This window comes from Somniosus microcephalus, unplaced genomic scaffold, assembly GCF_052327205.1.
Source record: "Somniosus microcephalus isolate GS21.2 unplaced genomic scaffold, FLI_Smic_1.0 unresolved_chr1, whole genome shotgun sequence".
NCBI lineage: Eukaryota > Metazoa > Chordata > Chondrichthyes > Squaliformes > Somniosidae > Somniosus > Somniosus microcephalus.
The window spans coordinates 11,739,455-11,764,082 of NW_028225179.1; the positions used below are offsets into that span (position 1 = coordinate 11,739,455).

Consider the following 24,628-nt stretch of genomic DNA (forward strand, 5'->3'; position numbering starts at 1 on the left):
CTGGTGCGGTCTCGCTTGGCCCAGTGTAACGGATGCCAGAACAGGGGTCGGTGCGTCGCTGCGGGTATCAGATGAGGCGGTGTTGGGGGCCTGCTGCGTTCCGGCTGTTGTCCAAGATGGCGGCGTCCATGATCCCCATGTGGCTGGAGGCGTCCAAAATGGCTGCTGTACCGGTGGTTCGCACATGGCTGGGGAGGCCCAAGATGGCAGCCCGCATGACCCACACGCGGCGCTGCTGGGGTTCGGGGTGGCTTTGGCCCTGCAGACGCTAGCGTAGTGTCCCTTCTTCCTGCAGCCCGAGCAGATCGCGTTTTTCGCCAGGCAGCGCGCTCTGGGGTGTTTTGCCTGGCCACAGAAGTAGCATTTCTGGCCTTGGGGCACTGCTGTCTGGCCTTGGGACACTGCTGCGGCAGTTGGGCCGTTGCTGGGGTGTGGCTGGGGTGGCACGGCGCTATGAGGCGGTCCTACCGTGTCCTAGGCTGTCATTCCCCGCGGCGTCCACGGTGCAGAGGAGTAGGCATCCATGCCCCAGTAGGCTGCATCCAATGATAGTGCAAGTTCAGAGGCCTTGTTGAGGTCGAGGTCACTCTGCTCCAACAGTCGCTGTCGGGTGTAATTGGATCTGTGGCCCGCTACAAAAGCGTCCCGGATAAGTTCCTCTGTGTACACGGCGGCCTTTACATCCTTACAACCACAGGCCCGGCCAAGCACAGACAGTGCCTGAAGGTATTCCACGGTCGATTCCCCAGGTTGTTGTTTACGACTCCCCAGAAGGTGCCTGGCGTACACTTCGTTCACTGGGCGCGTGTACTGGTCCTTGAGGAGCTTGATAGCGTCCGCGTACGAGGTCGCGTCTTGGATGACCGAGTACACTCGGTGGTTCACTTTGGAGGTCAGGACATCCAGTTTGTCCTCGTCCGATTTGATTGCTGCGGAGGCGGTCAGGAATTTTTCGAAACACTTAAGCCAGTGAGTAAACTTGGTGGATGAGTCCGCCTCCCGATGATCTAAGTCCAGGCATGCTGGTGTGAGGATCTTCTCCATTATAAAAATTTTGTTAATAAAATTGATGCGCTATCAATTACTCATAAAAGACTGAGAGTTAAGAGAGTAACTAAAGGCTTTTATTAACAAAAGAATGAAGGTCTGCCTCGAGTGGTCGACCGGTCCAGAAATACAAAGGGCTGGGGAGCAGTCACCTTTATACTAGGACTTGTGGGAGGAGTCAGCCGAGGCATGTCCAGGCATGTACACAGTGGAATACAAACAGTGGTTTACCACATGAGGCTTTATCCTTTTTATTGTGGTCAATGAATGTAACGGATTTACTATGTAATTCATGAGTTATATAAGTACTGTTGTACTTGAATGTAAAAAAAAGGACAACAGGTAATACCAAGCGAAAACGAAGAGTTACCAGATTGCCAATAGGACTGGCATAAAATTGTTTTTCACTATGGGTACCTGTACTGTTAATATTATTGGTTTAGCTGTAAAATTTACCACTGCATTTATACTGTTAACCCTAAAGCTGTTTTTAAGGCTTTGTTTTATTGCGGCTAATGAATGTAATGGATTTATTATGTAATTGATGAGTTGTAACAAGTTCTACCATATTTAAATAAATATGTTTGATTTTTTTTTAAATGAAGCCCGGGGGGACGTGGGCTGCACACACCCCGAGTGCGGCCCCAGGCCCCATTATTAAAACACTCAACATTATCCGCTTCACACACACCCGGGGTGGGCCTCAGGCCCCGAACAAGAGCCGGGTGTTTGCCCTGAGCGTGGCGGCAGCTGCGGAGCTTTCTCCCGGGGACAGGCCCGGGGTAACGGCCGCCATCTTGAGAGGCTCAGGGGGCAGCAGGGCGCATGCGCAGCCCCCTTGGCCAGGAACCAGGTGAAGAGAATCTTGTCAATTTCTATCCTGGACTCACAGTGATGGCTTTTGTAATCTCCTTTTACAGGCTGTGAGAAGGGCAGCATTTACACACCGTAAACTCAGACTAGTCACAACTTACCTTTATATAGCACCTTTAAAATGTCACAGTAACGCAGTCAGACAATAATCGACACACATACTTTGTTTGTGGTCCAGTGCACTGACACAAAGTTCCTTCACAACTGTAACAATTTTATTACAGTTGCTGTGAAGACTGCGCTAACTCTGCTTGTACACCTGGTCTCCAAAGGAGACACAACAGGACTAATGCTGCCAAGCTCAGCTCTCCATGTTTTTCCAGTGGCTGAAGGGTCTGTAACCCTGTCAGGGGCGCCCCTGCCCCAGGTCTCAATATCCAGCCCCTCCACCACTGGTGCACTGTGTCTGCAGTGTGTACGGTCTACAAGATAACCATGGTCAGGCCATGTGGAGTCAAAGGTCAGGCAGCAGAATGGATGGAAAGATCGCAACAAACTTCCCTTAACTCCAACACTCTGATTTCTGTTTTGTAGCCAGCTTTCCATCCATTCTGCTGCCTGGCCCTTCACTCCACACGGCCTGACCTTGATCATCTTGTCGATCTTACATACAGTTTATGGATAGCAAGCTGGTTACAAAACAAAGAGTAGGGATTGGGAATAGCTACTCAGACTGGCAAAAGGTGGGAAGTGGTGTTCCGCAGGGATTGGTGCTGGGACCACTTTTGTTCATAAACGATTTGGACTCGGGAATCAGAAAAACAATTTCAAAGTTTGTCAATTACACCAAATTGGGAGGTAGAGTTAATATTGAGGAAGACAAATGCAAGAAGACATTAATAAATTTCAGAATGGGCGTGTAATTGGCAAATGAATTTCACTATAGATCAGTGTGAGGTGGTGTGTTAATGAATTTCACTGTAGATCAGTGTGAGGTGGTGTGTTAATGAATTTCACTATAGATCAGTGTGAGGTGGTATGTTTTGGTGGGAAGAATAAGGAGGCCACTCACTACTTGGACAAGGGGGTGAAATTGGGTTGCTTTGTGCCTCCTGTGATATTCAGCGGGAGGTTAGCGGTGGTGGTAGCACCCCGTGGCACTGCACCGCCGGCAATTACGTCATCGCCATGCAGGGCCCCAGTGTGCGCAGTGCTAGGCCCCTCCCCTTTAATCAGGGAGGGAGGTCTGCTATGACACGGTGCTATGTGCCGACGGGCGTGGCGCTGTTACACGAAGCACCGTGAAATTCACTGGTAGCGCCTCAAGAGGGAGGGGAGCGCTTCCAATAGCACCCCGCCTCCTGCTTGGGGCACTACCGCTGAATTTAATGCGCAGGGGCGCTAACATTTTCGGGGGGCTAAAATTAGCCCCGGTGACATTAGCGACCCAAAGGGGGCGCCACCGAATTTCCCCCTAAGAGTCCAAATGGGCTGGAGGAGCAGAGGGATCCAGGGATACAGATACACAAATCACTAAAAGTAGCAACACAGGTTAATAAGGCCATAAAAAAAAAAAAAAGCACTGGGGTACATTCCTAAAGGAGCCTTCTGTTCCGTGCCTAGGAGCTCTGAACCATGGCAGAGCGCGGCTGGGACACGTTTCTCACACGCCTCGAGATTAACCCGCACGGGGACTTTGCTGTCAGTGAAGAGAGATGAGAAAGACCAAAGTGCCGTTTGCCCCTCTCAGTGTGGCCCTGAAGGACTGTGTCCAGGCTGGAGTTCTGTTCCCACCGTACGATCCTCCCCCAGATTGTCCTTTCTGAGCTCCAGCCAGGTGATGCTAAACAGTCAGGTGGGAATGACAAAAATCTACAACAATGTGTTTAAAACAAAGTTGATTTATTGGACATATATCCAGAATATTAAACTCCAGCCAAGTTCCCGGAGTTATTAACATCAGCAGAAACAATCCCCAATTGTCAGAATGAACATGGTTCAGTCCTGGATGTGATTAACAGCAGCAACAACAGAATCCACCCCCTGCAGTCACTTGTGAACTCGCTGGTGTCTCAGCAGGTGGGATGACTGAGTGAATCCCTTCCCACACTCAGAGCAAATGAACAGCCTCTCCCCAGTGTGAGTGCGCTGGTGTACAGTGAGCTCAGATGATCACCTGAACCCAGTCCCACAGTGAGAGCACCTGCAAGGTCTCTCGTCAGTGTGAACTCGCTGGTGTCTCAGCAGGTCGGATGACTGAGTGAATCCCTTCCCACACATGGAGCAGGTGAATGGCCTCTCCCCAGTATGACTGCACTGGTGCATAGTGAGCTCAGATGACTGCCTGAACCCAGTCCCGCAGTGAGAGCACCTGAATGGTCTCTCGTCAGTGTGAACTCGCTGGTGGTACGTCAGATCCCAGGAAGTTTTATAGCACTTCCCACAGTCTGAGCATTTAAATGGTCTCTCATCAGTGTGAACTCGCTGATGATTCAGCAGGTTGGATGACTCAGTGAATTCCTTCCCACACAAAGAGCAGGTGAACAGCCTCTCCCCGGTGTGAACACGCTGGTGTATCAGCAGGTTGGATGACTGAGTGAATCCCTTCCCACACTCAGAGCAGGTGAATGGCCTCTCCCCGGTGTGAATGCGCTTGTGTCTCAATAGGCCAGAGGGGTGGCTGAAGCCTCGTCCACACACAGAACACGTGTACGGTTTCTCCCTGCTATGAACGGTGCTTTTTGCTTCCATGTTCAGAGGCCGATGATATTCAGATCCGATGAGTCAGGTGACTCTGTCAGATCTTGAAGTGATGTTTGGTTTGAGCTTACCATCTGTAAATCCTCCCCTTCCAGTGCCCTGTAAAATTAATATAAAACAGGGAGCGTGAGAGACAACCCACAAGAAAACAAAGGCAGGTTGTGAAATTGAGCTCAATGAATCTGGTCAATTGTGGGGCCGGCACTAGAAAAAAGTGACCATGCAAGCTGCCGGATTGTCATAAAAACCCAACTGGTTCACTAATGTCCTTCAGGGAAGGGAATCTGCCACCTGGTCTGGGCCTACACAAGACTCTGGCCTCTATGGGAGGAGAGAAAGAGAGGTGGGTGTGGGAGGGGGAGGGGGCGAAGGAAAGGAACTTTATACATCTGCAACTCGACCAGAACTTTGATAGAACCTCCCTAACCCACAACCTCCACCACCTAGAAGGACAAGGGCAGCTGTTGTATGGGAGCACCATCACCTCCAAGTTCCCCTCCAAGTCACACGTCATCCTGACTCAGATATATTCATCGTTGCTGGGTCATAATCCTGGAACTCCTTACCGAACAACATTGTGGGAATACCTTCACCACACGGACTGCAGTAGTTCAAGAAGGTGACTCACCACCCCCTCTCAATGGGAAACTGGGGATTGGCAATATTTGCTGCTCTTGCGAGCTTCGCCCACATCCCAAGAATGAATTAAAACAAATCTGTAGATGTAAACTGGATTAAAAGCCTGTACAGAAAAACTTGTTCCTAAAACAATACTCTTTTACATTGTACGGACAGTGTCTGTGTAACAACCTAATCTCCCCTAGAATCCACCTCCCTTGACAGTCTCACATTAGAAATTGTTGGGTCCTCCTGGGCTCAGAAGTACTGGGGGTTAAACCCAGCAGCTTCTCCTCCATCTCCACTCCAGCTCAAACTGAAACATAGAAACATAGAAGATAGGAGCAGGAGTAGGCCATTCGGCCCCTCGAGCCTGCTCCACCATTCAATGCGATCATGGCTGATCATCCAAATTCAGTACTCGGTCCCTGCTTTCTCCCCATATCCCTTGATCCCTTTAGCTTTAAGAAATATATCCAACTCCTTCTTGAATACATTTAATGAATTGGCCTCTACTGCCTTCTGTGGTAGAGAATTCCACAGGTTCACCACTCTCTGGGTGAAGAAATTCCTCCTCATTTCTGTCCTAAATGGCTTACCCCGTATCCTTAGACTGTGACCCCTGGTTCTGGACTCCCCGACCATTGGGAACATCCTTCCTGCATCTAGTCTGTCCAGTCCTGTCAGAACTTTATAAGTTTCAATGAGATCCCCTCTCATTCCTCTAAACTCCAGTGACTACAAGCCCAATCGACCCAATCTCTCCTCATATGTCATTCCTGTCATCCCAGGTATCAGCCTGGTGAATCTTCGTTGAACTCCTTCCACAGCAAGAACATCCTTCCTCAGATAAGGCGACCAAAACTGCACACAATACTCAAGATGTGGTCTCACCAAGGCCCTGTACAACTGCAGCAAGACATCCTTGTTCCTGTATTCGAACCCTCGCGCTACGAAGGCCAACATACCATTTGCCTTCTTAACCGCCTGCTGCACCTGCATGCTTACCTTCAGCGGCTGGTGCACAAGGACACCCAGGTCTCGTTGCACTTCCCCTTCTCCCAGTCTATTGCCATTCAGATAATAATCTGCCTTCCTGTTTTTGCCACCAAAGTGGATAACCTCACATTTATCCACATTATATTGCATCTGCCATGCTTCTGCCCAATCACCCAACCTGTCCAAATCATCCTGTAGTTTCTCGGCATCCTCCTCACAGCACACACGCCCACCCAGCTTTGTGTCATCTGCAAATTTGGAGATATTACATCTAGTTCTCTTGTCTAGATCATTAATATATATTGTGAATAGCTGGGGTCCAAGGACCGATCCCTGCGGTACCCCACTAGTCACTGCCTGCCACTCAGAAAAAGACCCGTTTATTCCAACTCTTTGCTTTCTGTCTGCCAACCAGTTCTCTATCCAAGCCAATACCTTGTCCCCAATCCCAGGTGCCTTAACTTTACACACTAATCTCTTCTGCGGGACCTTATCGAAAGCCTTCTGAAAGTCCAAATACACAACATCCACTGGTTCTCCCTTATCTATTTTACTAGTTACATCCTCAACAATGAAACAACAAAAAGACCTACACAGGCGGCCAGGGACCTACCTTCCGTCGGTCTGAAATAAAACTCTTCCCGACAGCCGCTGACTAATGGCGGCCGCAGCACCCACAATCCCCCGTGCCCCAGAAACCGCTCTATGCAATGCGCTGATTTCCCCGCTGAGAGTGCGCATGCTCCCCGGGGCCACGGGCCATTCTGGGAGCCTGGCGCCTGTCGTTTGTCCCAAGTCAGACTCAGTGGAATCGGCTGAAGAAACCGGGAAGCGGCGGCTCGGATGGGAGAGGCGCTGCACCCTGAGTTTCCTGGTGCCGGGGCTCTGGCCGCACGTCCGCCGGGCCCGGCCGCTCTGATTCTGATTGAGTTTTTGATGAGGTAACAGAGAGGGTTGATGAGGGCAATGTGGTTAACGTGGTATACATTTATTTCCAAAAGACGTTCGACAAGTGCCACATAATAGGCTTGCCAGCAAAGTTGAAGCCTATGGAATAAAAGGGACAGTGGCAACATGGATACAAAATTGGCAAAGTGACAGAAAACAGAGAGTAGTGGTGAACGGTTGTGTTTCGGACTGGAGGAAGGTATACAGTGGTGTTCCCCAGGGGTCGGCACTAGGACCACTGCTTTACTTGATATATATTAATGACTTAGACTTGGGTGTACAGGGCACAATTTCAAAATTTGCAGATGTCACAAAACGTGGAAGTAAAGTGAACAGTGAGGAGGATAGTGATAGATTTCAAGAAGACATAGACAGGCTGGTGGAATGGGCGGACATGTGGCAGATGAAATTTAATGCAGAAAAGTGCAAAGTGATACATTTTGGCAGGAAGAACCAAGTGAGGCAATATAAACTAAAGGGTGCAATTCTAAAGTGTGTGCATGAACAGAGAGACCTGGGGGTATGTGTGCACAAATCGTTGAAGGTGGCGGGGCAGGTTGAGAAAGTGGTTAAAAAAGCATACGGGATCCTGGGCTTAATAAATAGAGGCAGAGAGTCCAAAAGCAAGGAGGTTATGATGAACCTTTATAAAACACTGGTTCGGCCTCAACTGGTGAATTGTGTCCAATTCTGGGCACCGCACTTTAGGAAAGTTGTGAAGGCCTCAGAGAGGGTGCAGAAAAGATTTACAAGAATGGTTTCAGGGATGAGGGACTTCAGTTACGTGGATAGACTCGAGAAGCTGGGGTGGTTCTCCTTAGAGCAGAGAAGGTAGAGAGGAGATTTGATAGAGGTGTTGAAAATCATGATGGGTCTGGACAGAGTAGAAACTGTTCCCACTGGCGGAAGGGTCAAGAACCAGAGGACACAGATTTAAGGTGATTGGCAGAAGAACCAAAGGCGACATGAGGACAAACTTTTTTATGCAGCGAGTGGTCAGGATCTGGAATGCACTGCCTGAAAGGGTGGTGGAGGCAGATTCAATCACGGCTTTCAAAAGGGAATTACATAGAAACATAGAAGATAGGAGCAGGAGTAGGCCATTCGGCCCCTCGAGCCTGCTCCGCCATTCAATGAGATCATGGCTGATCATCCAAATTCAGTACCCGGTCCCTGCCTTCTCCCCATATCCCTTGATCCCTTTAGCCTTAAGAAATATATCCAACTCCTTCTTGAATATATTTAATGAATTGGCCTCAACTGCCTTCTGTGGTAGAGAATTCCACAGGTTCACCACTCTGGGTGAAGAAATTCCTCATCATCTCTGTCCTAAATGGCTTACCCCTTATCCTTAGACTGTGAGCCCTGGTTCTGGACTCCCCGCCATCGGGAACATCCTTCCTGCATCTAGTCTGTCTAGTCCTGTTAGAATTTTATAAGTTTCAATGAGATCCCCTCTCATTCTTCTAAACTCCAGCGAGTATAAGCCCAATCGACCCAATCTCTCCTCATACATCGTTCCTGCCATCCCAGGTATCAGTCTGGTGAATCTTCACTGCACTCCCTCCATGGCAAGAACATCCTTCCTCAGATAAGGCGATCAAAACTGCACACAATACTCAAGATGTGGTCTCACCAAGGCCCTGTACAACTGCAGCAAGACATCCTTGTTCCTGTACTCGAACCCTCTCACTATGAAGGCCAACCGACCATTTGCCTTCTTAACCGCCTGCTGCACCTGCATGCTTACCTTCAGCGACTGGTGCACAAGGACACCCAGGTCTCATTGCACTTCCCCTTCTCCCAATCTATTGCCGTTCAGATAATAATCTGCCTTCCTGTTTTTGCCACCAAAGTGGATAACCTCGCATTTATCCACATTATACTGCATCTGCCATGCTTCTGCCCAATCACACAACCGGCCCAACTCACACTGGAGTTTCTCGGCATCCTCCTCACACACGCCCACCCAGCTTCGTATCGTCTGCAAACTTGGAGATATTACATCAATTCCCTCGTCTAGATGATTTATATATATTGTGAATAGCTGGGGTCCTAGGACCGATCACTGCCTGCCACTCGGAAAAAGACCCGTTTATTCCAACTCTTTGCTTTCTGTCTGCCAACCAGTTATCTATCCAAGTCAGTACCTTGCCCCCAATCCCATGTGCCTTAGTTTACACGCTAATCTCTTATATGGGACCTTATCGAAAGCCTTCTGAAAGTCCAAATACACCACATCCACTGGTTCTCCCTTATCTATTCTACCAGTTACATCCTCAAAAAATTCCAGTAGATTAGTCAAGCATGGTTTACCTTTTGTAAATCCATGTTGACTTTGTCCAATCCTGTCACTGTTTTCCAAGTGCTCTGCTATTACATCTTTTATAATGGACTCTAGCATTTTCCCCACTACCAATGTCAGGCTTACCGGTCTGTAATTCCCTGTTTTCTCTCTACCACCTTTTTTGAACAGTGGGGTAACATTAGCTACCCTCCAATCATGGGAACTGTGCCAGAGTCTATAGAATTGTGGAAGATGACCAGCAGCGCATCTACTATTACTAGGGCCACTTCCTTAAGTACCCTAGGATGTAGATTATCAGGCCCTGGGGATTTATCGGCCTTCGATCCCGTCAATTTCCCTAACACCATTTCCCTACAAATACTGATTTCTTTCAGTTCCTCCCTCTCATTAGACCCTATGTTCCCCGACATCTCTGGGAGGTTATTTATGTCCTCCTTTATGAAGACAGAACCAAAGTATGTATTTAATTGGTCTGCCATTTCTTTGTTCCCCATTATAAATTCCCCTGATTCTAACTGCAAGGGACCTACGCTTGGCTTCACCAATCTTTTTCTTTTTACATATCTATAAAAGCTTTTACAGTCAGTTTTTATGTTACCTGCAAGCTTACTCTCATACTCTATTTTCCCCCTCTTAATTAATCCCTTTGTCCTCCTTTGCTGAATCCTAAACTGCTCCGAATCCTCAGGTTTACTACTTTTTCTGGCCAATTTATATATGTTCTCTCATTGGATCTTATGCTATCCCTAATTTCCCTTGTTAGCCATGGTTGAGTCACCTTTTTTGTTTTATTTTTATGCCAAACAGGGATGAACAAATTCTGTAGTTCATCCATGCGATCTTTGAATGTTTGCCATTGCCTATCCACCGTCAACCCTTTGAGTGACATTCCCCAATCAATCCTACCCAACTCGCACCTCATACCATCGTAGTCTCCTTTATTTAAATTCAGGACCCTAGTCTCTGAGTCAACTACTTCACTCTCCATCTTAATGAAGAATTCGATCATATTATGATCGTTCCAACCCAAGGAGCCTTGCACAACAAGACTGCTAATTAATCCTTTCTCATTACATAATACCCAGTCTAAGATGGCCTGATCTCTAGTTGGTTGCTCGGCATATTGGTCCAGGAAACCATCCCGTATACACTACAGGAATTCCTCCTCCAAAGTATGGTTACTAATTTGGTTAGCCCAATCTATATGTAGATTAAAGTCACCCATGATGACTGCAGTGCCCTTATTGCACGCATCTCTAATTTCCCATTTAATGCCATCCCCAACCTCCGCATTACTGTTTGCAGGTCTGTACACCACTCCCACTAACATTTTCTGCCCCTTGGTATTTCTCAGTTGTACCCATACAGACTCCACATCATCGGAGCTAATATCCTTCCTTTCAATTGTGTTAATCTCTTTAACCAGCAATGCTACCCCACCTCCTTTTCCTTATTGCCTGTCTTTCCTGAATATTGAATACCCCTGGATGTTGAGTTCCCAGCCTTGGTCACCCTGGAGCCACGTTTCCGTAATCCCAATCATATCATGTCCGTTTACCTCTAGTTGCGCAACTAATTCATCCACCTTATTACGAATGCTCCTCGCATTAAAACACAAGGCCTTCAGGCTTTTTTTTTTAACACTCTTACACCTTTTAGAATTATTATTTACTGTGGCCATGTTTGATTTAAACCCATGATTTCTCTGACTGCTGCCTTTCTTTTTCTCCTTCCTGTCTTTTTAGTTTAAACCCTCCCCCAGAGCACTAGCAAACACTCCCCCGAGGACATCGGTCCCGGTCCTGCCCAGGTGCAAACCGTCCGGTTTGTACTGGTCCCACCTCCCCCAGAAATGGTTCCAATGTCCCAGGAATTTAAATCCCTCCCCCTTGCACCATTCCTGTAGCCATGTATTCATCTGAAATGTCCTTCTATTTCTACGTTGATTAGCATGTGGCACTGGTAGCAATCCTGAGATTACTACCTTGGAGGTCCTATTTTTTAATTTACCTCCTAACTCCCTATATTCAGCTTTTAGGACCTCATCCCATTTTTTACCTATATCATTGGTACCTATATGCACCACAACAACTGGCTGTTCACCCTCCCCTTCCAAAATGTTCTGCAGCCGCTCTGAGACATCCTTGACCCTTGCACCAGGGAGGCAACATACCATCCTGGAGTCACGTTTGCAGCCGCAGAAACGCCTATCTGTTCCCCTTACAATAGAATCCCTTATTACTATAGCTCTCCCACTCTTTTTCCTCCCGTCCTGTGCAGCAGAACCACCCACGGTGCCAGGAAGTTGGCTGCTGCTGCCTTCCCCCGATAAGCCATCCTCCCCAACAATATCCAAAGTGGTATATCTGTTTGAGAGGGGGATGGTCACAGGGGACCCCTGCACTACCTGCCTGCACCTACTACTCTGCCTGGTGGTCACCCATTCTCTTCCTGCCTGTGCAGCCTTTACCTGCGGTGTGACCAACTCCTTAAACGTGCTATCCACGATGTCCTCAGCATCGCGAATGCTCCAGTATGTATCCACTCGCAGCTCCAGCGCCGCAATGCGCTCTGTCATTAGCTGCAGCTGGATACACTTCCCGCACACATGGTTATCAGGGACACAGGAAGTGTCACAAGAATTACCGACACCCTATAAACTCCGCTGCCTCGCTCTTTATATCACCGCCGCCGCTCCTCACAGGTCCGCTGCTGTGGGGCTTACCTGCTCCACCACCTCGCTTTATATCACCGCCGCCGCTCCTCACAGGTCCGCCGCCGCTGTGGGGCCTACCTGCGCCTCGGATAATAGATACATAGAAGATAGGAGCAGGAGTTGGCCATTCGGCCCCTCGAGTACCTGAAGGAAAGAAATTTGCAGGGTTACAGGGAAAGGGCGGGGAGTGGGACTAGCTAAAGTGGTCTTGCAGATAGCCGGCACGGGCTCGACAGGCTGAATGGCCTCCTTCTGTGCTGTAACCATTCTATGACTCTATAAAATATTAGAAAGTTTGTTCCACAGAACAGGTTTATCTGCTTTTATTGATGAATTTAAAAAGTCTCTATTAAAACCTGAGCCAGTGTGTTGTGAGCCAAAGAGCCTTGTGTCCAATGCGGGGAATAAAGACCCACAGCCTCCCCGGGCCCCGGGCCCTGAACAAGGGACTGGAGAAACTCGCTGCCCTGCGGATCAGACAATCAGCCGGCGCTAGTCCCGCCCCTCGGACTCCCCGATTGGTTGGAGGACCCGCCGCCCGCTCGCTCCTCCAGCCCCACCCACTGGGTGCCGCTAGTCCCGCCCCTCGGACTCCCCGATTGGTTGGAGGACCCGCCGCCCGCTCGCTCCTCCAGCCCCGCCCACTGGGTGCCGCTAGTCCCACCCCTCGGTCTCCCCGATTGCTTGGAGGACCCGCCGCCGGCTAGCTCCTCCAGCGCCGCCCACTGGGTGCCGCTAGTCCCGCCCCTCGGGCTCCCCGATTGGTTGGAGGACCCGCCGCCGGCTCGCTCCTCCAGCCCCGCCCACTGGGTGCCACTAGTCCCGCCCCTTGGGCTCCCCAATTGGTTGGAGAACCCGCTGCCGGCTCGCTCCTTTAGCCCCGCCCAGCGTGCCACAAGCCCCGCCCCTCGGGCTCCCCGATTGGTTGGAGGACCCGCCGCAGGCTCGCTCCTCCAGCCCCGCCCTGCTCGCTCCCTATTGGTGGGAAGCTCCCGTCAATCAGGCCGCGGGCCCGGGTGACGTCTCCCCGAGGAGATCACGTGCACAGTCCAAGTGCCGCCGCTCGGTCCGGGGCCTCGCGGACTCTGAGGTTTTTCTATTTCTCTCTATTCTCTCCCGATCCACCCCGCGCGATTCTCCACCCAATCGGAGCGGAGAAAACTCACTTCGCGTCACCGATCGCGACTCTGGAACCGACACCAAGGCCTTTTCCCCGGAATGGCCCCGCGCCGACTCCGTCCGGCAGGATCCGAGTACGCAGGCGCAGCTCCGAGTGGTGGAGGGGTTTTTGGTCCCCTCTGGGCATGCGCGGTTATTACCCTTGGTGACCGGGAGGGGTCGCAGTGCCGGACTCAGCCCAAACGGCCGTCCCGCGTGCGCATGCGCCGACTCTCGTCTGTCAATCAACCAACCGCCAGAAGAGGTCGCTGGTGAGACCAGTGAAGGAAGAAAGACTTGCATTTGTATAGCGCCTTTCACCACCACCGGATGTCCCATAGTGCTTTACAGCCAATGAAGTACTTTTGCAGTGTAGTCACTGTTGTATAATGTAGGAAATGCGGCAGTCAATTAGCGCACAGCAAGCTCCCACAAACAGCAATGTGATAATGACCAGATAATCTATCATTTTTTTATGTTGATTGAGGGATAAACATTGGCTCAGACACCGGGGATAATTCCCCTGCTCTTTCCCACTTTATAACAGTGACTACTTCATTGTAGTACTTCATTGGCTGTAAAGCCCTTAAGGATATCTGGTGGCACTATGTAAATGCAAGTCTTTCTTTCCTGAAATAATGCCATGGGATCTTTTACATCCACCTGAGAGAGCAAGCAGGGCCTCAATTTAACATCTCATCCGAAAGACGGCACCTCCGACAGTGCCGCACTCCCTCAGCACTGCACTGGAGTGTCAGCCTGGATTTTTGTGCTCAAGTCTCTGGAGTGGGATTTGAACCCACAACTTTCTGACTCAGAGGCGAGAGTGCTACTCACTGAGCCACTGGCTGACACTAAAGAGCAAGCAGTTCTGACGAATGGTCATCGACCTGAAACGTTAACTCTGTTTCTCTCTCCACAGATGCTGCCTGACCTGCTGAGTATTTCCAGCATTTTCTGTTTTTATTAAAGAAACGAGGGAGTGATTGCTGACGGGAAGAATGTTGGGTCGCCCTGCGCATGCGCACCTCCCTGGCGGCTGAGGCGAAACACCGACTCACCCCCACCTGAGCCGCGCACCAGTACCAGATGTTATGGCTCCGCATGCGCGCCCGATGTTCCAACCGCGGGGTTTTGTGCGCTGAGCATGCGTGTTGCGGACCGATCGGGACGGGCGATTGTAGAGCAAGAGGGAGAGCGCGGGGCGATGAGCACATGCGCGGGACTCAGAGTCAACAGAGCACTTTCTGCAGAGCCGGGGCCTTGTGGGTATTACAGCCGCCATTACTGCTGACCCTTTCAACCAACCTGTGCAGCAGCTGGGGCCTGAAAATCAGCTTCACTGCCCCTAGGTTCGGAAAGGGGAAAATTAAACAACAGTTTGCCTCTGATCCTTTTCTGATCTCAATTTACAGGGTTATAGAAGTGGAGCAGTTACAGGCGTGAAGCTCAGACCAAACATCACGTCAAGATCTGACAGAGTCGCTGGATTCATCAGGACCTGAATATCATCGGCCTTTGCACATGGAAGGAGCGAGCAGGGATCACAACGCAGACAAACCACACGTGTTCAGTGTGTGGACGCGGATTCAGCCGATCACCTGACCTGGTGAGACACGTGCACCGTCACACCGGGGAGAAACCGGGTAAAGGTGGGGACGGCGGGAAGGGATTCAGTTCCCCGTCTGTATTGGAATTCAACGGCGCAGTCACACCAGGGACAGTCTGTTCTCCTGCTCCGTGTGTGGAAAGGGATTTGTTCATCCCACCTGCAAACACACCAGGGAGTTCACACTGGGGAGAGACCATTTCAATGTTCTGACTGTGGGAAGAGCTTTAAAAAGCGCTCAGTATCTGAAGGGACACCAGCTTGTTCACACTGATGAGAGACCATTTCAGTGTCCTGACTGTGGGAAGAGCTTTAAAAGCCCCAGGGAACTAAAGCGACACCAACTTGTTCACACTGATGAGAGACCCTTTAAATGTTCTGACTCTGGGAAGAGCTTTAAAAGCCCCCGGGAGCTGAAGGGACACTGGTTCTTACACCCTGGGGAGAGGCCGTTCACCTGCTCTATAATAATAATTCAACTTTATTGTCATTGCACAAGTACATGAACAACGAAATGTGATCTTGCAAGCTCCCATGACTGGGAGAAGCAAAGCCGCTGCGTCGGTGCGCGCCGCCATTCCATTTCCACCATTCCTCCTGTCCGACAATCTTCAGCCCACCGCCCGGGCCTGCTCACCAGCCGCTCCTCCCGTGGCCTTCTCACCAACCGCCCCTCCTCAGGGCTCCTTCCGTGACCTTCTGCACCTGGTCTTCCCTGATGGTCACCCCTCCAGGTACTAACCCGGCCTGGCTCTGCTTAGTTTCCAAGCCTGGCCAGTGACCCTGTCCCTAGTCCCAGGAACAGGGGATTCACTCAGTTATCCAACCTGCTGGCACATCAGCGAGTTCACACTGACGAGAGGCCCTTTAAATGTTCTGACTGTGGGAAGAGCTTTAAAAGCTCCGGGGATCTGAAGGTACATCAGCGAGTTCACACTGACGAGAGGCCCTTTAAATGTTCTGACTGTGGGATGAGTTTTAAAAGCTCCCGGGAGCTCAAGCTACACCAACACCTACACACTGGGGAGAGGCCGTTCACCTGCTTCGTGTGTGGGAAGGGATTCACTCGGTCATCCCACCTGCTGCTACATCAGCGAGTTCACACTGGGGAGAGACCGTTCACCTGCTCCGTGTGTGGGAAGGGATTCACTCAGTCATCCCACCTGCTGACACACCAGCAACTTCACACTGATCATAGAATCTAACAGCACAGAAGGAGGTGATTCGGCCCATCGTTTCTTTGAAAGAGCTTTCCAATTTAGTCCCAAACCCCAGCTTTATCCCCAGAACTCTGCAAACTAGTCCTCTTCAAGGACTCGTCCAATTACCGTTTGAAAGTTCCTGTGGAACCTGATTCCAGCATCCTTTCAGATGGGGCGTTCCAGATCTGAACAACCTTCTGTATGAAAACAATTCTCCTCATTTCACCTCTAGTTCTTTTAGCAACTATTTTAAATCTGTGACCTTTGGTTACCGACCCACTTGCCAGAGTGAACAGTTTCTCTCTACTTGCTCGATCAAAACCCCTCATCATTTTGAACACCTCTATTAGGTCTCCTCTTAACCTTCTCTGCTCTAAGGGGAACAATCCAAGCTTCTCCAATCTCTCCACATAACTGAAGTCCCTCATCCCTGGTACCATCCTGGTCAACCTCCTCTGCACCCTCTCCAAGGCCTTGGCATCCTTCCTAAAGTGTGGTGCCCAGAACTGTACACAAGACTCCAGCTGAGGCCAAAACCCTGCAGTTGTACAAAACCCTGGTTAGACCAGACCTGGAGCACTGTGAGCAGTTCTGGGCATCACACCTTAGGAAGGATATATTGGCCTTGGAGGGAGTGCAGCGTAGGTTTACCAGAATGATACCTGGACTTCAAGGGTTAAGTTACGAGGAGGGATTACACAAATTAGGGTTGTATTCCCTGGAATTTAGAAAGTTAAGGGGTCATCTGATCGAAGTTTTCAGGATATTAAGGGGAACAGATAGGGTAGATAGAGAGAAACTATTTCCGCTGGTTGGGGATTCTAGGACTGGGGGCATAGTCTAAAAATTAGAGCCAGACCTTTCAGGAGTGAAATTAGGAAACACTTCTACACACAAAGGGTGGTAGAAGTTTGGAACTCTCTTCCGCAAACAGCAATTGATGCTCGATCAATTTTTAATTTTAAATCTGAGATTGATAGGTTTTTGTTAACCAAAGGTATTAAGGGATATGGTCCAAAGGCGGGTGTATGGAGTTAGGTCACAGATCAGCCATGATCTCATTGAATGGCGGAACAGGCTCGAGGGGCTGAATGGCCTCCTCCTGTCTTATGTTCCTAACTAGTGATTTGTAAATGTTTAGTGTAACTTCCTTGTTTTTGTATTCAATGGTGTGGAGATGCCGGAGTTGGACTGGGGTGGACAAATGTAAGAAGTCACACAACACCAGGTTATAGTCCAACAGTTTTATTTGAAATCACAAGCTTTCGGCGCGCTGCTCCTTCGTCAGGTGAAGTGGAGATGTGCTGCCTTCCTTTAGGAATTTATGTTAGTTTTCCAGTTAATTCAGGGGTTTGAGTAATTTGGGTCGATTTCCATTGTGTGCCGCCACCTAGTGGATATTTGGTACCTAGCAAGTGCAGTAAAGCGCAGTAAAGCACAGTAAAGTGCAGTAAAGTAAACTACTGTATATCACAGACCTGCAGCCACACATGGTCTGGGAAGTTATAAGAACATAAGAACATAAGAAATAGGAGCAGGAGTAGGCCAATCGGCCCCTCGAGCCTGCTCCACCATTCAATAAGATCATGGCTGATCTGATCCAACCTCAAAACTTCTATCACTCTCCATCCACCCGAACCCATGTGATCTCCCGGGAGAGGCGAAAAACCAGATAAAAGACCCAATGGCCAATTTGGGAGAAAAAAATCTGGGAAATTCCTCTTCGACCCATCTAGGCGATCGAAATTCGTCCAGGAGATCACTCTGTCCCTATATTTTCTATAGTACTTACCTTCTGTAAAGGCGATCTCCACCCCAGCCAGGAACAGGAATAAAACCATCTCCTGAAATCTAACACAGAATTAGAACACAGTAGGAGCAGAACCAGGCTACACGGCCCCTGGGCCCACTCCACTACCCACAGGGCCATGACCATTCCGAACCTAGACTCATGTCCAATTTCCTGCCCGCTCCCCGTAACCCTTAATTCCCTTTACTTCTAGGAAACTATCTATTTCTGTTTTAAATTTATTTAATGATGTAGCTTCCACAGCTTTCTGGGGCAGCAAATTCCACAAACCTACCACCCTCTGAGTGAAGAAGTTTCTCCTCATCTCAGTTTTGAAAGAGCAGCCCCTTATTCTAAGATTATGCCCCCTAGTTCTAGTTTCACCCATCATTGGGAACATCCTCACCGCATCCACCCGATCAAGCCCCTTCACAATCTTATATGTTTCAATAAGATCGCCTCTCATTCTTCTGAACTCCAATGAGTAGAGTCCCAATCTACTCGACCTCTCCTCATATGACCACCCCCTCATCCCCGGGATTAACCGAGTGAACCTTCTTTATACTGACTCGAGAGCAAGTATGTCCTTTCTTAAGTATGGACACCAAAACTGTATGCAGTATTCCAGGTGCGGTCTCACCAATACCTTGTACAACTGCAGCAATACCTCCCTGTTTTTATATTCCATCCCCCTAGCAATAAAAGCCAACATTCCATTGGCCTTCTTGATCACTTGCTGCACCTGCATACTAACTTTTTGAGTTTCGTGCACCAGGACCCCCAGGTCCCTTTGTATTCTTGTCACGCTCCAGCCTTGGACACCATTTGTCTGTAAGTACTTGAGAATATTATAGATGATTAGTGTACACTATATTTTGCAGAAAATGTTTAGTTTGTAACTTTTCTCTGTAAGCAAACTTATACAGCTAGCCGTGAAGTGCTCGCTCTCTGTCTAGCTGGTTAACTTGTAGCTGTATTTTGATGCACTATGTACAGGGCTAATTTAAAGAGAATGCCTTTCAGTTTGCTAAATGTATATTCACAGTAAGCTGTGTTTCCACGTGTTTTGGTAAGTTACATGCCAAATGTACCGTGTTGCTCAGACGTACCTAAATTTGTGTATGTATATCAGTTATGCGCTTGTGTACTAATGTGTGCTTCCATTTCTGTATTGTATTTCAGTTTCACAATAAGAATCTTTCAGTAAAGTTTACAAGAAAAGTCAAGCCTTGTGATTTTTATGGGAAGATATCAAGTTGTTAGCTACCTGTCTAGCTCTGCATAGGAATGCGCTGCAAGGGCAGAATAGGAGAGATGCATAAAGACACAGCTTATATAGTCAGAGAATAATGCCAGATGATTACAGGTAATCTTTCTAACTGCCATTTATCACACCTCGGCAGAGAGATAATCACAGTGATCAAAGGTGTGAATGGTGTTCAAACAGGTTAGTCAGGAAAACATTACATCAAAGAACAATGAGGTGGGGTGACAAGGGGTCAAATGTTGCAGATGCTGGGGTCTGTATGAAAAACAAAAAACAGACAAAAAAACATTTTTTTTTGCTGGAAATCGCAGCAGGTCCGGCCGCATCTGTGTAGAGAGAACAAGCCAACAACGACTCATCTCTGGGTGACCCTACGTCAGGTGGGGTTACATGTAGCGTGACATGAACCCAAGATCGCGGTTGAGGCCGTCCTCATGAGTGCGGAACTTGGCTATCAGTTTCTGCTCGACGATTTTGCGTTGTCGTGTGCCTCGAAGGCCGCCTTGGAGAATGCTTACCCGAAGATCGGAGGTTGAATGTCCTTGACTGCTGAAGTGTTCCCGACTGGGAGGGAACACTCCTGCCTGGCGATTGTTGCGCGGTGTCCGTTCATCCTTTGTTGCAGTGTCTGCATGGTCTCGCCGATATACCATGCTCCGGGGCATCCTTTCCTGCAACGTATGAGGATGGCGTGTGTCTCCAAGGCGGCCTTCGAGACACACGACAACGCAAAATCGTCGAGCAGAAACTGATAGCCAAGTTCCGCACTCATGAGGACGGCCTCAACCGCGATCTTGGGTTCATGTCACGCTACATGTAACCCCACCTGACGTAGGGTCACCCAGAGTCGAGTTGTCATTGGCTTGTTCTCTCTACACAGATGCGGCCGGAGCTGCTGTGATTTCAAGCAAAAAAAAAAATGTTTTTTTGTCTGTTTTTTGTTTTTCAGACAGACCCCAGCATCTGCAACATTTGACCCCTTGTGACCCCACCTCATTGTTCTTTGATGTAATGTTTCCCTGACTAACCTGTTTGGACACCATTCACACCTTTGATCACTGTGATTATCACTCTGCCGAGGTGTGATAAATGGCAGCTAGAAAGATTACCTGTAATCATCTGGCATTATTCTCTGACTATATAAGCTGTGTCTTTATGCATCTCTCCACTTCACCTGACGAAGGAGCAGCGCTCCAAAAGCTTGTGATTTCAAATAAAACTGTTGGACTATAACCTGGTGTTGTGTGACTTCTTACATTTGTATTCAATGGCACTATTTAAAAAGCCAAGTATCCCATACACTTTCTGAACCGCCTCACCAACTTGCCGTGGCACTTTCAAAGACTTGTGAATATGGACCCCCAGGTCCCTCTGCTCTTGCACCCCCTCAAAATAGTCCCATTTAGATTATACGGCCTCTCCCTGTTGTTTCTCCCAAAGTGCATCACTTCACACTTATCCTCATTTAATTTCATCTGCCTTGTGTCTGCTCATTTCACAGTCTGTCTCTGTCCTCCTGAAGTCTGCTACGACTACACTCACAAAACTTGGCAACATAGTATCATCCGTAAACTTTGAAATTGTTCACCTATACCCAAGTCCAGGTCATTTATATATAACAAGAAAAGCAATGGTCCTAATTCCGACCTCTGGGAGAGCCCACTGCATACTTCCCTCCAGTCAGAAAAACATCCCTCAGCACTGCTCACTGCCTCCTCTCCCTTAGCCAATTATATACCCAAATTACCATCAGCCCTTTAATTCCCTCTGCTTCTATTTTCAGAGTCTCTTATGTGGTATTTTATCAAATGCCTTTTGAAAGTCCATATATACATCTGCTGCACTACGTTCATCAACCCTCTGTTACTTCATCAGAGAACTCAATCAGGTTAATCAGACACGATTTACCTTTAACAAATCCATACTGGCTGCCCCTTATTAATCCATGCTTCTCCTAGTGAGAATTAATTTTGTCCTTGACAATGGTCTCTAGTCGTTCACCCACCACTGTAGGGGTCGCTAAATCCCCTCAGCCCCCGAAGATTGGGAAATATTAATCCACATCGTGGACGAAGACTTGTGTGATTTAAATTGTCTCTGGGTTGGACAATGTTTTAAAACATACCCAGAACTGCAAAAGGCTGCGTTAAAAAGCTCGTAAGCTAGGCAGCACTTGGACACTGGAATCAAAGAACTTTGTGAAAATCGCACACTTTAAGATTGTACATTTTATTAAAAGATGTACTCTTGAGTTTTGGACTGTTTAAATTGCCCAGGGCATAAAAATGGCTGAACAGACCTCATGGAAACAGAATTTTAAAAGGCAGCAGAAAAGGACAGACAGGCTGTTAGCATATGCAAAGCTCAGCACTGCCCTGTAGTAAGTTTGAATGGAGCCCGAGCTGTCAGTCACCCTGTGGTATTGGGCAGGTCCGGTAACCTACAAGCTGCTTGTTTACACTGGGGAGTAGCCCGTTTGAATCAGCCAATCATCGGACAGCAAGCACAATGGGTTGTTTACACACATCCATTCACTGAAATTGACTACTACGTGATGTCTCCATGTATGAATGGAGGAAGTTAAAAGCCCTTCTCTTGTGTATTTGGACTTTTCGGTGCGAAATTGCGCACGGACCTTTTCCGTGCGAAAACAGCAGGGACTCCCAGGGTATAAAGATTAAGCCCAGGAAGTCCTCTGCCCCTTTTTTTTGTCTCTTTTACTCTTTGGACTGCAGGTGAGCAAGGCTTTGACCCACTAGCAAGACAATCTAGTGAGAAGTAAAGGGGTGGTAATTTAAGGGAAATGTTGCTAAGATTGTAAGGTTAACATTGTAGCCATTTATCCCTCATTTTTGCCGTCTGCCTTCCCCTGTTAAGCAATTTTACCATGATTACTTTGATCATGTGGTGTAGTTTCTTTAGTTTTAATCAAATTTGACTTTCTTGCATCCAGACCATTTGTCCGTTTTTAATATATCATTAATTATAAGTTCCTCAAGTCAGAACTGGAGTGGGGGGGGGGTTTAGCGATTCAAAACCGCTGATTGGAATTGGTCACAGTGCAGTGGCAAAGGCTGCCTGACCAGGTAAATTACCGTAAACCAGGTAAAGGATGCCCACCTACACCACTGACATTAGACTGATTGGCCTGTAGTTACCAGGTTTATCCCTCTTCCCTTTTTTTAAACAGGGTGTAACATTTGCAATTCTCCAGTCATCTGGCACCACTCCCATATATCTGAGGGAGATTGAAAGATTGTGGTCAGAGCTTCTGCTATCTCCACCCTAGCTTCCCTCTGCAATCTAGGATGCTTCCACCTGGACTGGGTGACTTGTTAACTTTGAGTGATGACAACCTATTTAGCACCTCCTTTCTATCCATTTTCATCCAATTTCTCTACTCCCCCCTCCTCTACTGCGACATTAACTTCATCCTCTTCTTTTGTGAAGGCAGATGCTAAGTACTCATTCAGTACCTCAGCCACGCCCTCTGCCTCCGTATGATGAGCTCCTATTTGGTCCCTAATCGGCCCCACCATTCCTTTAACTATCCTTTTACTTTTCATATGTTTATAAAAGATTTTTGGGTTCCCTTTCACATTACCCACTAATCTTTTCTTGTACTCTCTCCCTTGTGTCAGCTGTGGCTCAGTTGGTAGCACTCTCTAGGTGGGAGGGGCTAGGAGTGAGCCAGGTGTGACTGGTTGCCTAATTGCAGCTGGGTGTTGGAGGAAGTTTTGTAAAAAGTTGGTGGATGGTTTTGGGGTGTTGTTTTCAGGTTTTAGGGCCTTTTTGGCCCACAAAAAACAGCCAGATGGCTGCTGAGGGGTCCGGAGTGCCGGGCCCCTCAGAGGACAATATTCCCGAGAGGAATTTTATTAGGGAAGAAACTGTGGTGGGAAGGGGGGAAAAAAAGGCCCAAAGATTTGGGCCGGGACCTGAGGAGGTTTGGTAAAGAAAATACGGTGGTGGTGCAATGTGAAGATAAGAAGATTCGAGCCTGGGATATAATCCAGGCAGTTCATGAGGACTGTGGTGAGGGAAGCTGTTTTGCCTGCCGACCAAAACCAAATCTGGGATTTGAGGTGACGGTCAGTGGCCGTGAGGAGGTGGAAAAACTGCTGCTCAGCCTGAAAGTTGGGGAGAAATTTTTGGAGGTGACTCTGCTATAATTCAGAGGAGGTGGTGGTTTCATTTTTGAACTTGCCTGTGTACATCGAGGACGAAGTGCTGAGCAAAAAGTTGGAGTTGTGGGGCATTAAAATCTGTTCTGAAATAAAGAGGAGGTACTATCCGGGAACACGGGTAGCAGACGGAACCCGGTATGTAAAGGTGCGGTTCCCAGAGGGGGTGAGGTCTTTGCCTTACAGTATGAAGTTCGAGACACTGGAAGGAGTACAGTACTTTCGTGTGCTGCACGATAACCAAGTAAAGGTGTGTCACTATTGTCTGGGACATGACCATCTCGTAATAAACTGTCCTGATTTGTATTGTTACAATTGCGATGAGTCGGGACATATCGCGCGGAGCTGCAAGGCGGAGAGCTGTGGGATGTGTCGTAAAGGCCCCACCCGCTGTGAGTGTGTGGCAGAAGGGAGCAAAATGAGTGATGAGGAGATGGGAGAAGGAGCAGGAGAGGAGTGTGGAATGGCCGGAGGTGCGGTGCAGTTGGAGGACACAGCCGGTAAAATGAAGGAAAAAGGAGCACAGGAAGAGGCAGAGGTTGGCGGAGCGGAGATCGAGATGGAGATGGTGGAAAACACGGCGAGTGCAATGGAGGGGAACAAAGACAGCAGCGGGCAGCAAGGGTCGAGTGCAGACTCGAGCCTTAGTGCAGTTCGGCTCCCCCTGGGGAGTCTGGTGTCTGTGGGGGGAGAGGAGGCAGGAGCGGGGTGTGTGGTGGAAGTGAGTGCTCCGGGGAGAGGTGGAGAGTCGGATATTTTGGTGAGCGGGAGGGGGCAGGGCGGGGAGGGGAGAGGGTGCAAGAGGCAGGAGCCTTAAAGGGACAGCAAAATGGGATCGGCGAGATAGAGATGTCAGAAGGGATCAATTTAGGTGTGCCATTGTCCCATGGAGTGAGGGAACAAGATGCAAGGGTCAGAGGTAGAGACGTGGTCGAAGGGGGCGGCACAGTGGGAGAAACTGCGATAGCAGGAAGACTCTCTATGGGAGATGAAGTATCTGACGGGGAGCAGGATTATGTATCTGACGGGGAGCAGGCACAGGGGGTTGCAGAAGAGCTTGAGTGTGAGGAATTAGAGGGGGACAGAGACATGGAAGTCGGGGATGGGGTGGCATCATGTGGAAAGGGAAAGGTTAGTGAGGGGCAGAAGGAGGGAGAAAGGGCAGCTCCTGGGTCCAAACTTAAGGCAAGGAAAAGGCTGAAACAGCAGG

At 48.8% G+C, this 24,628-nt stretch overlaps 1 pseudogene across 1 annotated transcript in view; it reads left to right on the forward strand.

Annotated features, from left to right (window-relative positions):
• The window catches only part of LOC147093439 (uncharacterized), a 135,845-nt pseudogene that overhangs the window by 95,654 nt on the left and 15,563 nt on the right, over window positions 1-24,628 (forward strand). The gene's annotated exons all lie outside the window — the stretch shown is intronic.